Raw genomic sequence first — 18,829 nt, 5'->3', positions numbered from 1 at the left:
ACTGCCAGAGCAAGATCTGAGCAAAGGCTGGAGTAGCCTTGGTCCTGATCCAAAGCCCACTGACAGCATTGGGGATATTTCCATGGACTTCAGTGAGGTTTGGACCAGCCCCAGGGTGAACAGTGCAGGTATAGTTGTCTGAACCCATGCAATTCCCAACGCTTTTTTGTAACTTTTGTGAATAGTTGTTAGATGCATCTAAATACAGACAAGACATGGTGTTACCGGTTCATTTAAGCGTAGCTAAAACTGATCAGTTTAAGAGGCACTTTCCATGTGGTGCAAATGTAAAGAAGCTGTTAAAATTACCTGATTGCTGTTGTGCAGTCGGGTAATTTAAACAATAGAGGCCACTAGGAAGAACAGGTACATAATAAGGCTATACTGTGTTGCCAACTGGAGCTTATGTACTTCTAACACAGGGGGGTATGGAGGCTGGGCATTATCTGAATTAGAAATCTCTGATTTTTGTTTTCATGCCTAAAAATGCAATGGGCAAAAAAGCATGGAAGCTACGAGCAATGAAGCACCAGGCACAGTATCAGATACCTGCAGAGCAGTGCAAAGGAAAAGTGAAGAAACAATCTTTTTTTTTCATTCACCTTGTGTATACTCTTGGTAAATAAACCGAATCATGTCAGAGTTGCCAGCTCCTGCATCTGTTTCTCTCCTTACAGACAAAACTTGCAGGATTATAAACTTTGGCTACTACCTGAATCAGGAAAGGCAACAGACTAAATATTTGTGGCTTATGCCTTTGCAGATATAATTTAAGTCATATGTTGTTTTGTAGACACCAGTGATTAAATGCATTTTAATACTGGCTCCCATGGAACCTCAGTGAAGTGTCACAAATACCAAATATTAAAAATCAAATTTCTTAGCAGCAAACATGCATTTGTCCTTAAGTGAATTCCTTGCACCTGGGTATTTTTTTCAGCACCTCATATAGCTCTCCAGCCTATCCATACGTTTCTATCCTTGGCAACAGACTGGCAGTTACTTACATGAAGGTTTCTGTTTCTCAGTAAACTTTCTATTAGTTCATTGTTGAGTCACTGATGGGAGACAGGAAGGGAAGCAAAGAGGAAGGCCTAAAACTCATAAATTTTTTAATTGATACGTATACCACAGTCAATGAGAAGGAGCTGTAGAGATCTGCGGCACTCATATGAGACTAATATAACCAGATTAAATAAAACTGCTGCATTGGTTCAGGTAAATTTATTATAATCTCAGAATATATGTATGGGGAAAAATGAGTATACAACTTCTAAAATTTTAACTTGCATCACTCATTGGGCTATGACACATCTGGACAGGGTTTGCAGTAGCTCCATTATGTTGATCCAGTTACTATAGTACTTCATGAATATGTTAGTTTAACCCAAAGCAAAGTGACTGAAAAAAAAATAGGCAGCTGAAGACAAATCTAATTGACTGGTCCCACCTCTCCCATAATAAATTAAAGTTGTTCAATCAGACAAGTCATAGGAAATAACTGGAATATCTTCTAGTCATTGCCACTGCCTCAGTGCAGATTCAGTTCCAGACACATTATTCTGTATACTTGGTCCATCTAACTTCATCCTAGAAAACTCAACTGATAAAGTCTTAATCCTAGGGTATTTATTCCAGTGTTTCTCTGGCCTTACTGTTAGAGAGATTTTCTTAATACCTAACCTGTATCACCCTAGCTGCAAATTAATCCACAAGCAAATGTGGAAATGAATGCATTGCCTTTCTTTCACAGCTACTTTTTGGGGCATTTGAAGTCTCATACTGTGCTTCTATATTCTTCTATGTAGACTACGTAACCCTGTTTCCTTCAGCCTTCCCGCACAGATGAAGTTTTCTAGTCCTCATTCTCCCTGCTTGTCTCTTTACTCTCTCTCGATTGTTATCAAATTGTGCAGCACAAGACCGTGCGGGATGTACCAGAAGAGGCCTTATCACCACTGGGCAAAGCAGAGGGCTCACTTTTCAAGTTTTGAGGATGACACTCCCAGTTATATATCCCTGAATAATGTCCAACTCTTTTTACAACAGTCTGATGTTTTTGAGTCTTGTTAAACTTTGGTTTACTACAACTCTAGTATTTCTTTCTGCAGTACAAAGTCTGTCCTTACCCTGTGTAGCTGAATACTACTTCCGGGGCGTGAAATTTTGCAGTTGTCATAACTGAATTTCATCATGGTTTTTATAATTTTTCTGATTTTTCAACTAAACTTTTAATTACCACCCTGTCCTTGAACGTGACTGTGGCTGCCTTCCACTTGCTGTTATCTTCAGATGATAGAAGCATTTCCTGCTCTAAGTCATTGTTAAACTGCTATACTGTATTGGACCAGGGAAGACTCCCAGTGTAGGACCCTATTGATACGTGTTTCTACATTAATAAAGAACCCCTGAGACCTATGTTCTGAAAACACATTTTCAGTAAGATGTTTAGTAGTTCCATGTGGTCATGTTTCTCTAACTTCCATCTGAAAATTATATGGCATAATGACAAAATCCCACTGAAGTCAAAGATGCATGTCTACCGCTTCTTCCTATTCTCGATGCCCATTACTCTGTTATGAAAGAAAATCAGATTGGTTTGACCTGGCTTGCTCTTGACAAATTCATGTTGGCTGCTACTTATTTCCTTGTTGTCTTTTAGAAGCCCATAAACAGTTTAATCAATTGGTTCACTACTGAAGTTAAGATGACTGATCTTCTGCAAGTTTATCCTCCCTCCCTTGTTTGCTCCTTTTCAGCAGTCTGGAACCTCAACCATCCTTCAAGCATTTTCAGAAATAACTAGTAATGATTTCCAAATAATGACCCGGCTGAATTTCACCAGATGCAACCCATTTTAAAATATTTCATGCTGTTCAGGTATCCAAGATTTTTTTCTCTCCCAACTGTAGTCTCTGTTCGTATCCGCTTATCTTTGCTGTTAAATACTTTTGTTGTCTGATCATGGGGTTTGTTGCTGTTAAGATGGAAATAAAAAAAAAAAGAAGGCTTTCTAAGTATCAGTATATTTTTCGTCTTTTGGAGAAGTAAACCAACTTTCTCACTTGATTTTCTTCCTCCTACTACAATGCCTTTAGAATACCCTCCTGCTATGCTTTATATTTCTCATGAGTTGTATTTAATTTTTTGTCTTGGCCCTTTTCATTTGTCCCCATGTTTTTATACTCTTTTTTTGGGGGGGTAATTAGACCTAGTTACCAACTTCCTATACCTTCTTCTTGTGTCTTAAGTCATTGAAACACTCCTGTTTTAGCTACATTAATTTCTTAATGTGTTTTTGCATTGGAAGAGCTTATGCTTCTGCCTTTAATATAAGCTTTTAAGGGAACTGTCAAATCTATTGGGTATCTCAGACTTGTTTCCCAGAAAATCTTTCCAGTTCTGTGTATTTATTGAATAATGACTTCCTGGTGTCCTTGGTTTTGTTTCGCCTTCCCAGTTTAAGGGCTAGGAAATCTGACAGTCTCAATCAAGCTGCTTTACACTTTCACATTCTCAACCATTCCCCAATGTCTGGCTTGAATAAAATCAAGAAAAGCTCCCTTTTTTTCCCACAATTCTGTAAAATTGTTTTCAACACATTTCTAGAACTTGCTGGTTTGTGTCCTATTTTTCTGGTTTCATACCAGATGTCCAGAGCAGTTAAATTTCTGCATTTCACCAAGTCCAGTGCTTCCACATGATTCTATCAGTTTACAAAAGCATCATTCACTTAATCTTCCCGCTTCAGTGGCATACAAAAGCCTATGCTGTGACAGTGCCCTCATTTTTCCTTTTATTTTCACCCCCAAGTTTATAACCCATCTACCTTCCTTCCCACCCTGGACATTAGAACAATTCTTATATAATCTCGATATGCAAGAAAAAAAAATACCTCTCTTTTGCCCTCCCCACCCTTCCAGAGCAAGTTATACCCTTCCATATTATTATTCTAGTCATGTAAATTACTTGAACAAGCGCCTGCTATGCCAATTAACTTGCAGTTTTGATCATGTACTGAGACTTTCAGCTCTTCCTGTTAATCCCTCTACTTTTTGCTATACAGAATCATAAGATATTGAGTAGATGGCTTCATCCTCCTCCTTGTCTCTCCTATAACGCTACTAGGAATATCCCTAGCTATTCTACTTGTAGGTCTTTGAGCTGAACAACTTATTTTCTAACAACCACATGGATTCTTGTAACAAATTATCATTATTTCTAATTTAATGTCCTCATAACTAGGGTTGCAAGCCTATGGCATCCCAATTACACAGACAAATCAGAACAATTAATTTTAAAGACACTTCCTCCTCTTCAGCTAACTTGCAGGTGGCTGGCAGCAAGAAAGGAAAGGGCTGGCTAAAACAAGAGATCAAGTAAACTTGGCAGGCTTAAAAAAGAGCCTTCACACGGAGAAAGTTACTTGTTCAAGGGAACCAGACTGAGACATGGAGGAATGTCTGGGTTACAGTCAGGAAGGACAGAGGTCTAGATAAGACAAATCGGTATTTAAACTACTTTGTGGAGGCCTTTCTTCCCCAGATACCTTATTCCACTGCTAAGTAAGCACTTCTTGCCCAATTTCTGCATATTCCTACGGCAAAGGGGAAAATTTTAAGCACCCCTTTTGTTGAAGTAGATTGGCCACGGCTGAAAGAAGGATAAATGGGATTTCCCCCAGGATGGGCTGGAGCATTACTCCTGACATTTGGGGTTGCACTGACTGGTTACTGTCCTGCCCTCCCACAGTCACGCCTGGCGTTGGGCATCAGTCCCACAGCCATGCAGTTCCTGCCATGCATCTGAACTCATACTCAGTGCAGTCAGATTTCAAGCATGAGATATTTTGCACTTACACCTGAGCTCCTTTGCGCACAGAAGCCATCTGGCTTTGTTAAGACTAGCAGCACAGCAGTGAACGGATATACAGTCCTTATAAAGGATTGGGACTGAAATGTATGCTTAAGCCCCAGACTAATACAGACCCAGACCAAATTTGGAAAATTATACAGATGTAGGTTGAAACCAGTAAAAAGATAGAAATGCACTGAACTGTAGCACAGCTGAAACCTGGGGAGCTCCTGATTAGCTCATTTAGTCCTCTGAAGGCAACCCACATCATCAACTCAAAATGGCACGTCAGTGGCAATGTTCTGACTTTGCCACAAGTATTATCAGGTGTGCGAAAAATCAAAAAGTCTGACATTGCCTTTTCTCTACTTTTTTGAAGATGGATGATGCTTTTTTCTTTCATTTTTTCTGATATTTGCAAAGGGAGATAATCACAAAGACTCCTTTAAAATAATGTAATGTTACCAGAAGTCATCAAGAACTCTGCTGAAAAATATATGAAATAGTAGGCTGAAATAGAGGCTAAATTGAAAGGTGTTTTTTTAAATGCTTGTTAAAATAAGGCCCAGTTTTGAAGAAATAATGAAAAATATGAACATTTTTGCTACTTAATAATAATAGAATTCCCTGGGTTACTGAAGCTCCACAGATACTTAGAGAAGCTATTAGGAAAAATTTGGGGGGGATTTAGGAGAGCCTTTCAGCATCTTGTGAAAGCACATTTTCTACCAGATGTTTGTAAAGAAAGGAAAAAAAGCATATTCTGATTCCATTGAATCATCAGCTGCATGAGGATCTTTGTCTTCTGAAAGCTCCTTAAGCACTTTCTCTGGATCAAATATTAAGAGGAACTTTTATTAATTTTTTTTTTTTCTGTAAATGACTGACACTGCGTTTGGAAGCTTCTCAGGAAATTATCTAACAATGTGGGAGACAGGTTCCTATTTTCTCAGATCTTTCCAGAACGCTACTACCTAGACTATGGTGATGTTTTTAAGATTAGCAGAAGTTGTTTATAATGCAGAACCTTCCCTGTCACAAAATCATGTGAAAAATATTAAAATAATATATTTTAATGACACTGATAATTGCCATCACTTAGCAAAAGCAAATCATATTCATGTGGAAGAATTTGCTTTCTCTCTACTCAGGCTTTATTGAAGCATGATTTTCAAACTCTGTGTGATGATCACATGCATAATTGCTGCTGTTGCTGTTTTTCAATGCTTCCAATTTATGTTACGTTTCTAATGAAAACCAATACATAGCAGTCGCCATGAATAAGCCAACATTTACTGACAATGACCATACAATGGCATCTGAAACGGTATGGCTATCACCTAACGAACATTCAGAAAAAAAATACATAGGCAACTTGGACGCGACCTGAAAACCGGAGAGTCTTGCCTCCTGAGCAACTTGCGCGGATCTTCAGCGGCAGAGCTGCTGAAGCTGGCGTTAGCAGCTCTTCCACCCCTCCAGCTGCTTCTTCCCACCCCTGGGCCGCCCACAGCCAAAGAAACAGCTGTGCCAGCACAATGCAGCGGGCGGTACGGGAACAAGGGCTGGGAATGAGGAGGGCTGCCTAAAACGCTGAAGAAATACATGTGGTGGTGTTGCACAGCTCTTAAGTTCTTTAGGTGGTTTTGAAACCATCTCCATCCATTCACTCAGCACAGTTACTCTGCCACTTTTGCCTATCTCTTCTTGGGGACAGCCTCAGGGGAACGAGAGGATAAAACACCCTATGGCTGGCTGCGACTTCTTCGCCATATCAGTCCATGCTGAGGATTAATTAGTGTTCAAGTGCACTGACAAATCTTTAACCACTGGATGAAACCACAGAACCAAGGCCAGTAGGAGACAAACGTCTGGCGGACACTAGAGCAAGCTCTGAGTTGGTGGAAATGTACTAGAGCATGGAGTACAAAGCATTAGTTTAGTAGAGTGACAAAAGTTGAGTAGCTCTGTCACCCTACATAATCACAGTCAAAATCTCAGTAATGACTATTTGGGTTTGATAAGCAGCAACCTTGTGCCCTGTAACAGTGATCTTCACAGGCTGCATTTTTAAGAGTGCTAAAATGCACACTTCTGTTGTCAACATTGGGGTAAATTCGAGTAGCACAGTCAGATATATTGACAAACGCCCTGTTAGGATTAGTTGTTTTCACTTCTCTGTTGTTTTTCACTTGGTGTCAACATGGGTAGAAATTAGAGAGATAGTTTTGGTTGCTCCCTAGCAATGCTGTTTTACGTCATCTGTCTGACATAAGGGTGCAGACATAAGCCATAGTGGGCAGGGCCAGCTGGACCGATGGACAGCCAAACAACCACACGACGGGGGAGGCAGCGGGCTGTAGGGCAGCAGAAATATGCCTGGCCTTTAGCCAACCGTGTTGACAGCCCCACCAAGGACAGGCAGCAAGTGCAGGCTGCAGACCGGGAGAGCTGACGGTGGAGCTGTGCTGTTGCCCCGTGCACAGGGTCAGGCAGGCCGTTGGGTACAGCGTTATCTTGGGCTACCATGGCTTTGCTTGCCCTGCTCAACGGGTTGACTTCCGTGGCTCTGCCCTGCAGCAGGAGGAATGAAAGGAGGTTGTTCATAGACTTTGCCAGCAGCCTGAAGTGCAGTGTGGTAGGTAGATACTTCAGTGGGGTGGAAAAACCTCATTCTGGCCCTGATTACATGGGAAAGTGAAACTGAATTTAAAGTGTGCTACCCACTCCACAGTAGCATCTTGTGTGCACATTTCTACTTGGGGACCAAAGTGAGATAATTCAAGGTAGTCTTAACCCTCATTTTATGCATGCTAGCAGTCAGCTCTACCACAGGAGCTCACTGTTGCAAATTCACACCCTAACTCACCCCGCAGTGACTTGTCCGTTTGTTCATATCCCAAGGCAATCTGGCCTAACGCAGTGTCACAGTGGGAGCGAGACTGTTACTGTCCCAAACCAGAGATGAATGACTTCCTAGCCATCAAAGTAAGAGCCAAGTTTGTAAAATGAGAATCTGCTATATGAATAAATGTGTTGGTGGATGTAAAGTGTGTTAATACTAGTCTCTCAGCTTGAGAAACCCAAGTCACGTGCACCAACAAATGTAATTGAAAGAGTGTGTCTCCATGGTAGGTATTTTTCAGCAGATGAAAGTGACCACACAGTTTGAAACAACTCATTAATTTGCAATTTCTTAGTTCAAAACAAACATAGGTGTATTATTTAGGGATTAGATCTCCTATTCTCTTTGGTTCTTTAATCTGTTTCAGTAGTCAAGTCAGATGTTTCAAATAAAAGTTCAAGGAACCGTCAGTAAAGATGTGTAGTAATCTGCCTAGTATCTGTCAGCATCTCACTTGTTTATTTTCAGATTGAGTGATGATCTGAAACCTGAGATTTTATATCTCCTTCTTTACGTGTTTGTTTTAGGTTATCTACTACGGTTTTGAATGTTCTTGGTACTCATAAAAAACATTGCTTTCTTTTGTAGCTTGGAAACTACTTGACCTCCGTTATCTATTGTGGCAATGTGTTCCCTCATGTAAAATCATGTGTTTTGATAAAATGTTTTCTTTCATTGGTAGTGAATTTTTAAACTTTAATTTTCAGTGACTGTTCCACTGTCCTTATGTATCAAACAGTGGCAACAGAAGCTCTAAATCTTTTTTTCTTCAACAAACTATGAAATCAGCATTGGCATAGCAAGTAAGGATAGAGTGATCCTTATTCAGACCTAACTGTCCAAAATGCTGCCTGGCCCCTGCCGGTGCATTAGCAAGATCATATATCTTTTGGAAACAGTATCTTAAATTTATTGATTTCTGGTTATGAGTAACTCTTAGAGGCTCAGCAAAAGACTAAAATAAAGACTCAAAAGGGGTCATATGCTCTCCCGTAACTTTTCAGTTGTGCTATGCTAGTTTCTAATGAAGAATTGTTCAGTTTCAGGCATTAGGACTGCCTACATGCAGTCCACCAATTTCTCATAAACACACCCTTCTTACTCTGAAAATGGAGATGCCTGCTCACAGACTGATCTGCAGGCTTCTGTAGGACATCTGGCCTCTTCCAGCACTCTTTAAAAAAAAACACTGCAAAGACCTCCTCCAAATGTACAACTGAAGCAGTACATGTCATAGCTTTTGTCGCCCAAGCCGGAGAGTGAAAACACTCTTTCTTTCCAACCTTGAATTCACAAACTCTGGTTTTTGATGTGATAGATCACCATGCTGTGGCACTAAGCCTTAGAAGTGGATGATTTCTTCTCATGACCTTCAGGATCTTTGGAGATCTTCTTGGAGGTTCTGGATCAAACTTTTCCTTGACTGAATCCAGATATTGTTCCAAGTTCCATGTTATTTGTGCATGAGAAAAATTTGAAGAAGTTAACACTTGGAAGCTACTTGCATGAAAAAAGAAGATGGCTGAAAAAGCCAAGGAGATAATTCTCATGAACAACTTCAGTGCTTGAAATAAGTCTCCAAATAGCAAGACCAAATATGTTAATTCTTCTGAGGCTGTAGAAAAACTTGAAAGAAGAAAGAAACATAATTCAGTTTTGTATAGGTTGCAGTAGCAAGGATTTGGCTTAGAAAAGCCCTTGATCAGTACAAATAAAATACGTGTAGGCGTTTCATCAGAATTACAGAATTAAACAGGAGAGCTGAATTAGGGTGATTGGGTTAGTCTGACCTAGGAAGGCTGAATTAGGGTAATGGGCACCCGTCTGTTTGATGAGCAAATGTTAAAGGTCCATAGCAGTGTACCAGATGTGGAACCCTGATCTCATGGAACTCAGTGGTAATTTTGAACTGATATTTCAGCATCTGGATTTCGTGTCACTTACTCTTCAGAAAGAGAAGAGTTAATGTTGGTATATGTGTGTGTGTGTCTAATCAAAGTGTTATCTTTTTCGGTTAGAAAAAAAAAAAAAATCAGGCATTAATTAGCAGCAAGTAGTGGAGTTGGGCAAAGAGCTGTGTGGAGAATACAGCTGAAAGCGCAAAGTGGACCAGGCTGGAAAATGCAGCAGACAGAGTGGAGTTCACAAAATGATGTAAAGCAATAGGCTGGAATACTGAACCATCCTGGACAGGGAATTAAGGAAGAAATGAAATAGGCCAGCTTGCCAGGAGGCATCAGGGCTTACTGGACAGCTCTGATTTTAATGAGTCTCTCACAAGCCATGCTTGCAGGATGTCAATAGTACTCATGCTGCATTTATTTTATTTATGAATAGACATCTCTGTGGCAATGGTGAATGCATAAATATTCCAAAGATACAAAGTCGTAACAGTCAATGCAACATCTTCATAAGATGGAGCTGTGTCACAACAGGGTAAAACCTGTCACGACATTAAGCGGCAGCTGGCTGATGTGGTGATGAAGTGTCAGGGTACTGCAGTTAATGGCAACTGTAACTCTGCTGATAGCGGGGCTGATCCGACATGCATAAAATGTGAACAGAGGGACAGCCTGTCTTCAGCGGGAAAAACAGGAGCGATGCAACATTACCGCTCCCCGACATGAAATACTGCCCAATTTCCTTAAAAATGGGTTCTCGGCGGTAGGTCCTTATGCCCCAGCTAGGGTGCCTGGTCCTCAAGAGGTGCTGAGCAGCTGGGGCGGTGGGAATTGTTAGATACCGGGCTTTTTTCACACCCAAAACGAGCCTCTGAGCACGGATCCAGAAAACTCCTTTTGGAACCCGAAACGCTCTGCTTTCAAGGAGGGCCGGCCAAGCAGCCCACCTACTGCCGACCACCTCCGGGTCTGCCAGGACCGGACAGACCGACCCCACCCGCTGGCTGGGGGGGCAGGCGCCCGGTGCCTGGTTTGGGGTGCCGGGGGAAGGACGGGGGAGAGGGGCTCACGCCAGGCCCGGGCGCTGCCGGAGACCGGGGCCCGGGTGCCGTGCGGGGCTTCCCGCCCTCAGCGGGCCCGCCCGTGGGGGACAGACCCCCGGCGGGCACCCGGGGCGCTTTCGCCACGGGCCGGGGATCCCGCGGGCAGCCGCTGCCGCCCGCCTCGCCCGCCCTCAGGGGCGGCGTGTGGCGCTTGGCCGCCGCCGCCCGCCCCCAGCCCCGGGCGGGCAGGAGCCGCGCTCCCGCTCCCACTTCGCCTTGGCAGGGCACCGCCATCAGACGGAGTGGGAGGAAGAAACATTAACTCCAGCAGCTGTTTCTTGACCCCGGCCGTCAGCCTGCCCGAGAACACGTTTCGTGTTTTTTTTTTTTTTTTTTTGTTTGTTTTGTTTTGTTTTGTTTTTAAGACATTATTTTAAATTCAGAGAGTCCTACCGGGGGGGGGGGGGGGGGGGGGGGGCGGGGTGGAGGGGGGGGTGGCAAAGAGGGAGTTTTCAAAGTTGGGTGCCCACCGTCCCCACCCCCACCCCCGGCCCTCAGGCGGGCGCGGGGCTGCGGCGCGCCAACTCCGGGCTACCGCGCGCGGGCACACGCACCCACGCGCGCGCGCGCACACGCAGATACGCGCACACACACACACACACGCGCGCATACACGCACACGCACACACACACACACACACACACGCACACACACACAGAGCCAGCGTTAAGAGCCGTAGCTAGACTACAGTAATTCCCCAGCATGGGCGGCTTGAAACTGCTCGGGCTGAATAGCATTTGCTGTTCCGTCCCGGCGGCCGCCTCCCGCCGGCCCCGCGCGGCGCTGCCTCTCCTGCTGCTGAAGTTGTGCTGACACAGGCGGGCTGCCGCACCAACTTTGTCCGCGGCCGCGCGCTCCGCGCGCTCCTCCCGCCGGCGGGAACGGGGGCGACCGCCATCTCGGGGGGGGTGTGTGGGGGTGTGTGTGTGTGGGATGTGTGTGGGTGTATGTGGGGGGGGTGTGTGTGTGTAAGGGGTGTGAGGGGTGCGACGCGACGCCCCTCACTCGGGGTTACCCCATACTCGCCATCTGTTCCCCGGCCCGCCGCAGTGGGGGTGTCCCGCGGAGCGGGGTGTCCCTGTGGGGTGAGGCGGGGTGCTGTGGGGTGCGGTGTCCTCTGAGGGGAGGCGTGTGGCCGCCGGGAGGACAGCGGCCCGGCGGCGGGGGACAAGCACCCTGGTTTTGCCCAATACTAGGGTTGCCTTTTTTTTTTTGTTTGTTTGTTTTTGTTTGCTTAGAGCCTTTTTTTTTTTTTTTTTTTTTTTTTTTTTTTTCTTTACTATGCGGAGAGGGGAGTGACAGTGCTCTGGGGGGTTCCAGCGATGTGACTTGGAGAGGGTGGCCCCGGGTGGGGTTCACATGGAGGCATCTGCTCCTGCAGTGCTGATCCGTCGAACAAAGAGAGGTGCCAAAAATGTCCGTCCTTGACTCTGGAAACAGAGAGCAGGGCTGAGGAATGCTGAATGCATGAACACGCACATACCCATGTGGTGTACGAGCAGGTATGCCCACACCTTTATTGCCAGGCAGGCCAAAGACTTCACTCGATGCCTTCCTCTCACATCGGACCAAGGTTGCTTGAAGTTGCTTCTACATAATCTTGAGGGTTTGGAGGTTTCTGGGGGATGGTTTTCTATTGGCTTCCTGCCCTCTGAGTTCTCTGAAGGCTTCCTGAAAGGAGGATTAACTCTTTGCAGGGCTTAAAATGCACGTTCCACACACAGCCTTTTGCGGCGCTGACCTCTTAAAAATAACAGGTCTCTTTAGCAAACCAGTAACCTGGCATACCTAAGGGTCACGACTAACAGGGGGAAGGAGAGTGGGCAAAGCAGTAACACTTGAAACTACTGGCGATGGCTTTTTCTCCTTCCCCCTCCCCCCCCCCCCCCCCCCCCTTTACTTTATGTTTTACAGCATCGAATTGTCAGTGAGCAGAAAGCATGCAAACATACCTGCACCAGTGCCCTCATCTGTTTCGAGACAACCTAAAAGCTCGAAAGATTTGGCCTGCCAAGGGCAGACCATGAGTGCGGCTCATGCTAAGGAAGTGCTCAAAGGACACATTTACAAAGTGAGCAGTCCCACTTGCTTTGGAAGTTTATGGTCCTGGAAGGGAAGAGTCACAGCACTCTGCAGTAACCCTGCTGCTCGCTGTGCCCCAAACACGCTGCGTATTTTGAGCCTGAACTGGGCATCTGTCCACAGTGATCTTGTGGTATCTAATAAAGATGCAGCAGTGGTTCAGTCCTCCCCAGCGTCCCTAATATGGGCAAAGGAACTAGGAGAAGATGAATGTTGAAATGAACATGCCTGTGGGTGTTTGTGCATTGGGGAAAAGAGTGTGGGGAGGAGTACTGTGAGGGCTGTCTGGGGGCAGCCAATTCACGAGGGACCTAGCAAGATGCTCAGCTTTACATGCTGTGCTATAGACAACAGGCGATTCATCCTCATCAACTTTTTGAATGAAATAATAGTTACATATTATATACCAGCCATAAAAAAAAAATCTTGAACACATACGTTGTAGATGGATTGAGGGATATTGATCTTAAAATATCAGGGAATATTTTTCCCGTTCAGTGGAGAAGGAGTACTTGTCTCTGACTCCCCAGCCTCCCTATTTTGGGGTGATCAGAGAGATACATTTTCAGTTCCTCTAAACTTAATTTGATTAGAGTGGTCAATAGCTGTGTTTGGGGATTGTTTAATAAAAGTATGATTATACAAATGAAAGATTGCTGATGTAATTTGGAATGTCTGGAGCTGCCTAAACAAAAAGCAGAGATGCTCTCACTGCTCTTTAAGAAAAATCTTACCAATCTCTTTTAAAGTTTCTGGAAAATACTGCATTAATGCCTAAGATGATCGCACTGACCTATTTTTTTTTTTTTTCCCCAGGTCTTCCTAGTTAGTGCAACTGTGTTCTGGGGAAAAAGAGTTGGAGTTCCTGTCATATTTTGCCCACCATATGCTTCTGACTCTCCCAGCTGTGGGATGCAGGTGAGGTATAAGTGACAGTGTTTCAGGACGAGTTTCCAGATACACAAACATGATTTTCACCAGTCCTTATTTCTAACCATAATAAGCTATACCAGCAATGAAAACTGTGCCTAGTTTTTCAAAGCTTCAAAAATTGCTGACTGACACGGGAAAATAGTGAATGAGCGTATGGCCATACACATTTGAAATATGCACAGTTTCATATTTTTGTGTTTCCTTTCCCTTGTTAATTGCATTTTTCTCCAATATTAATTGGCCAGTCTTCAAGTGGAAGATATTAACCTGTGTGAAAACTGAGCACTGCACTTACTTGGATTGAATTAGTTGTAAGTTAAATAATAAATTAATTTGTAAATGGTGGTATCACATGCCTTAGCGTAGGGCTAAAGTAGGGCATCCGAGTCCAGAAGGTATGTGGGGCTTTGTGCTGGGGTTATTGAAGATGTATTGTTAACTGAATATTTTCTTGGTACTTTTTATCACATTTTAAAGACACATGTTAATTGCAGGTTGTAATTATATTATTTTTATTCCAAAAGTTTTATTTCAAAGTTTTATTTTAAGCCTATTTTAAAATATCGTGTGGATAACAACCCTTGAGTCACAGAACTGATAAGGAATTCATTTGGCTTTGGGAACTTAATATGTACCTTCCTGTTGGAACTACATACCCACATGAACTGCAGCTAAGGGATCGTTCCCTATGATGTATTTGATTTTATGTTACTCTAATAGGACTGCTGGTCTATTTAAACTCCAAACCCTGTGGGCTGTTCAAGCCTCTGGAAAAGCTGATGTTTTCAGTCCTTTTGGCTTCTGCTGGAACTGGTGGTGCTCTTTGTGCATGAGGTGGTTGGCACTTTGATGGATTGCGCCCTGGGCTCTCCTAAGTCTGTTGCCTCAGTTGACTGCAGTGGGTCTGCCATTAAGAAATATGTGGATAATATAATGCTTTACCATTGCAGATAAATAGTGACTTTTGTGTGTTTGACTTTCTAAATCTTCTTGGAGAGGCACAAATTATTTGATCAAGCTGTTTATCAGAGCTGTTTCTGAATGAGGTCCCAGGACACACATTCATCACTGTGAGAAATTCCTCCCGAGACTTTTACGGCATTCCTTCTGTAATCTGTACCTATAGAAGCATTTTGGAAACTGGAACCGAATGACTAAACAATTTTGTTTCTTGCATGCTTATATAGTATATAATGTCAATGATTGTTAAGATGACCCATTCATTCGTCTAAATTTGCTGAGGCATCTTAGAGACTGCCTATGCAAATTTTTCTGAAAATGGCTAATGAGTGCCTGTGCTCTAACTCCCATCTACTCGCCACCATTTTGTTTGCAGGGCACATAACTACAAGAGGAAAATTTGCTCCTCATACACACAAGGCTGCGTAACTTGTGCCTGCATAAAGGACACCGAACTAGCCAAGATTCAGATTTTCTTGTCATTAGTCACACAGATCCCATGACAGATTTTGGTAAATTTAGTCCAACTTGAGGTAAACAGGAAAAATAGAAGTATGGGAAATAAAAGGTAACTTCAGTATGATAGTTTGTCTTCTGTATTCTTAGTTTATGTACTCCTATTGCAGCCTAACCTCACTCTAACAATCTGTGTTTATAAGATATCTCCATTTATAACAGTGTTAACAGAAGCTGGTCATCAGTTCCAGTTGAGAGCAAATTCACACGAGGTTGACCAGAACACAGTAATCATGATTTTCGTGGTCTTGTCAATAGTTACCATTTAAGTGCACACCTTTTGTTTCTCCATTTATTCAGTATTTCTGTTAAACACATTGTTTAAATGTTGAAATAACATCTGGAATGATCAGATTATTAGATATTCAGTTCAGTGTTTAGTATTCTCATGCAGTAACATTTTAACTCTTCTTACAACCAGTTATATATATATTACCATGTCCTGCAGGATTTGTTTTATGCATATTTAATAACAAGGCAGATGTAGAGAACATATTGCATGAGAGTAAAGAAAAAACTGTTGCAGCATTGTTCTGCACAAAAAAATATGGTGGGGCAGTAGATACAGCTTAGATAAACAGAAGGAGTTTGTTCACTACAGTCACAGTCCACAGTTAGCTGATATAATGATTTAATACATAGATTAAAGCAACTGGAAGAAAATGGATTTTAATCTCTTTTCAGTGCAACCACTGTATATTCAGTGAAGGCTAAGTCCTAAAGTCCTAACTCAATTGCAGCTGAGGAAAAACATCAGAATTGACTGCATTGTAAATAACTGACTGATGTTTTAAAAGAGTCCTCAAAATAGTAGATGCACCTTATTTTCCTTGCATATTACCTGGTGGTAACTAGGTAGTGCCCAAAACTTCTGAAATTAGCTAAAGCGTTTTTCTAAATCTAATTTGAGCTATAATCTGTTCCATATTTTACACACAAATTACTTTAAGTGCCTTGTAACTGTAAACGCATCTTGTGCATATTTGTAATCCAAATGCAATATTTATCATTCATGAAGAAGGTAATACAATATCTGGGCAGAATAGTAATAATCAAAGTCCATAAATATGAGCCATTTTTGCAGAACCCTGCAGCTGCTTCCACTGAAGTCAGTGACAAAAATCCCAGAGATTGCACAGGTACAGGATCACTTTTCTAAAAATATTATGGCAACACAAATAAGCAAAAAAATAGTAATGGGGAGAAGAGTAAACAGTCACAAAACCAAATTGTTCCATGGCCCATGTGGATGAAATTAACGTTTTTCTAAAGTTTTCATGCTAACTTTTTGTTCTTTTTCACTGCAGTTGATAACCATCTCTATGATGTTTTGTGCAAGAGTAATTTTATGTTAGTGTTGGTGCCAGTTTTAACCCAAGAATACCTTGCCTGAAGTTGGAATCTGCGGCTGTTTTATAATGTCAATCATGTTTTTACATGTTTAGCAGCAGTGCTAATGAAGGTATGATACATAAAGGGTGTGCTAATTTTATGTTTAGCTAAAATGTGTATAATGCTTAGGTTTGAAAATGAAGGTGGTAAAAACTAGATTAATGAGGTCTGGATAAACAGTTGCTAATGGATTAAATTACATTAAATACCCATGTATACTTTTTTTTCCCTGAAAAAAATTGCACTGTGTTGTCTAACTGTTAGAGAAATTTCTTAGCCTGGAAGGAACAAATGCTGGAAAAACAAATCTGATAGCTTATAGTTATTATCTCTTGAATTACTTTAGATTTGGGCAGCAGTATATTTATTGGTACAGTGGCTACCAGTTGTCTAGTCATGAATCATGGCAGAGTATGTAAGTTACCCCTGTGGACAAAATCTTAAATCTTTCCTTCTTATGGCAGCATTTACAAAATGTTTTTTCTTACTGTGTATTAGGAAATTACTTAAATAATGCACCAGATGCCCATTTAGCATATGGCTTGATTCATTAATACGTATAATAAGAAAACATCAACATCTGAAGTGTGGATTCAACATTTCAGTGGTTTTCTAAAATGCAAATATGGTCAGCAAATGAACTCAGTAGAAAACTGAAATCTGTATTTACATCCCACTAATGATATGGGTCTGAACTACAGAGCTAAGGACACCAATAGTGACCACAGAATCCTGTATCTGACACTCCTTATGTAAGGTAAAGCTTTTTGCTCACTACCTCATTAATTATTACTGTATGGGCAGAGGCTTACCACTACATTGATGATGATGCACAAAACTAACAAACACCCAGCTTGTCCGGTTCTTTCTTCATGCACTTTATCTGATTGTATTTCTTTTAGCTCCACAAGTTAACAGTCAACTAATCTTAATTTCTGTTTGCAGTGTCTAGCAGAAGATGGAGAGGAGGTAAATACTTGAACTATCAAGGTGCAGCTCCTGTCAAGTAAGTTTTCTGACTATTTAAAACATTTCAATATGTAACATATATCAGAAAATTTTATTCTGAATCCTGGCTTGACTACTGGAGAGTTAGGGTGACAGGGAGTACTTGGTTCCTCTGATCAGACATCAGGGGATAAATCTTCATCCAAGTGTCGAGCAATTTCAGAGCCTTCATGCACCTCTGTTGTTTGGATATACAGTATGACCGAGGACTGTCACATCGGTCTTGAGAGTTTCTTCCCTGATGAAAAAAAAGGTCAGCACATAGTTGACCAGGTGAAGGAGAATGTGTCAGTCGAAGGTCTGATGTGCATGACCCCTGTGGTGACTTGAGGGGGTGCAGAGTTGCCCTTTGGCGTAGAAAGGGACCGGCGCCATGCAATGTGAACAAGGACTGTATTGCCAAGAGTGTGAGTCTCCCGTGGGGTACCAGCCCGGGCTAATTGACAGCAAGGTAGCAGAGCAGGAACCAGTCTTCAATTTAGGAGGAGTGAGCGCGGCTTTCACCTGGAGCAGTCTGGAAAAGGTTATTTTAGAGTAGTACAGAATGACTGTTTTCGTATACCTCTGTGTGCTAATGCAGCTCCACAAACTTTAGCTGGAGTTACGCGGTAGTACACCAGAGGTAAATGGCACGCCACTTGAAAAGCACTCTCAGTCTTTTGCCTGTACATTTTTTTAAGGAGTGCTGTGATACTCTCAGATTGCATATTAAATATGTCCCAAAATTAAAAGCATTTTGACTGATGATGAGAAAGATTAAATCTATCATCTAAGGTTCTGTGTTTGATGGTAAAAGGATAGGGAGTTTGTCTAATAAGCAAATTTAATATTATGTTTTTGTTACAAAAATGTACCAACAGTCTACAATGTCCAGATGCTGTTTACAAAAGTCCCATGAGAGCTAACCTGTTCCGCTTAGCTTTTGCAGGCATTCATCATCGGCTGCCACTCTGCCCAACCTTAACTTTAATTTACTGTGCTGTGGTAGTAAAAAGATGTATCCCATTTGTTTTGTATACCAATAGTTAGATGTAGCAAAGATGTACAAAGAAGTATCTCTCCAAAGTGTATTAACACACATCATCTTAGCTTTTAGGTGCACTCCTGCTGGAATTAGCTACTGTAGTAAAGGAATTTTTTTATGAACAGAATTAAACAGATTGAGCTGATTGATA

The sequence above is a fragment of the Tyto alba genome, unplaced genomic scaffold (genome assembly GCF_018691265.1).
Source record: "Tyto alba isolate M040663 unplaced genomic scaffold, T.alba_DEE_v4.0 Super-Scaffold_13, whole genome shotgun sequence".
NCBI lineage: Eukaryota > Metazoa > Chordata > Aves > Strigiformes > Tytonidae > Tyto > Tyto alba.
The sequence above is the reverse complement of the archived record's forward strand: the minus strand, read 5'-3'. Positions refer to the sequence as shown.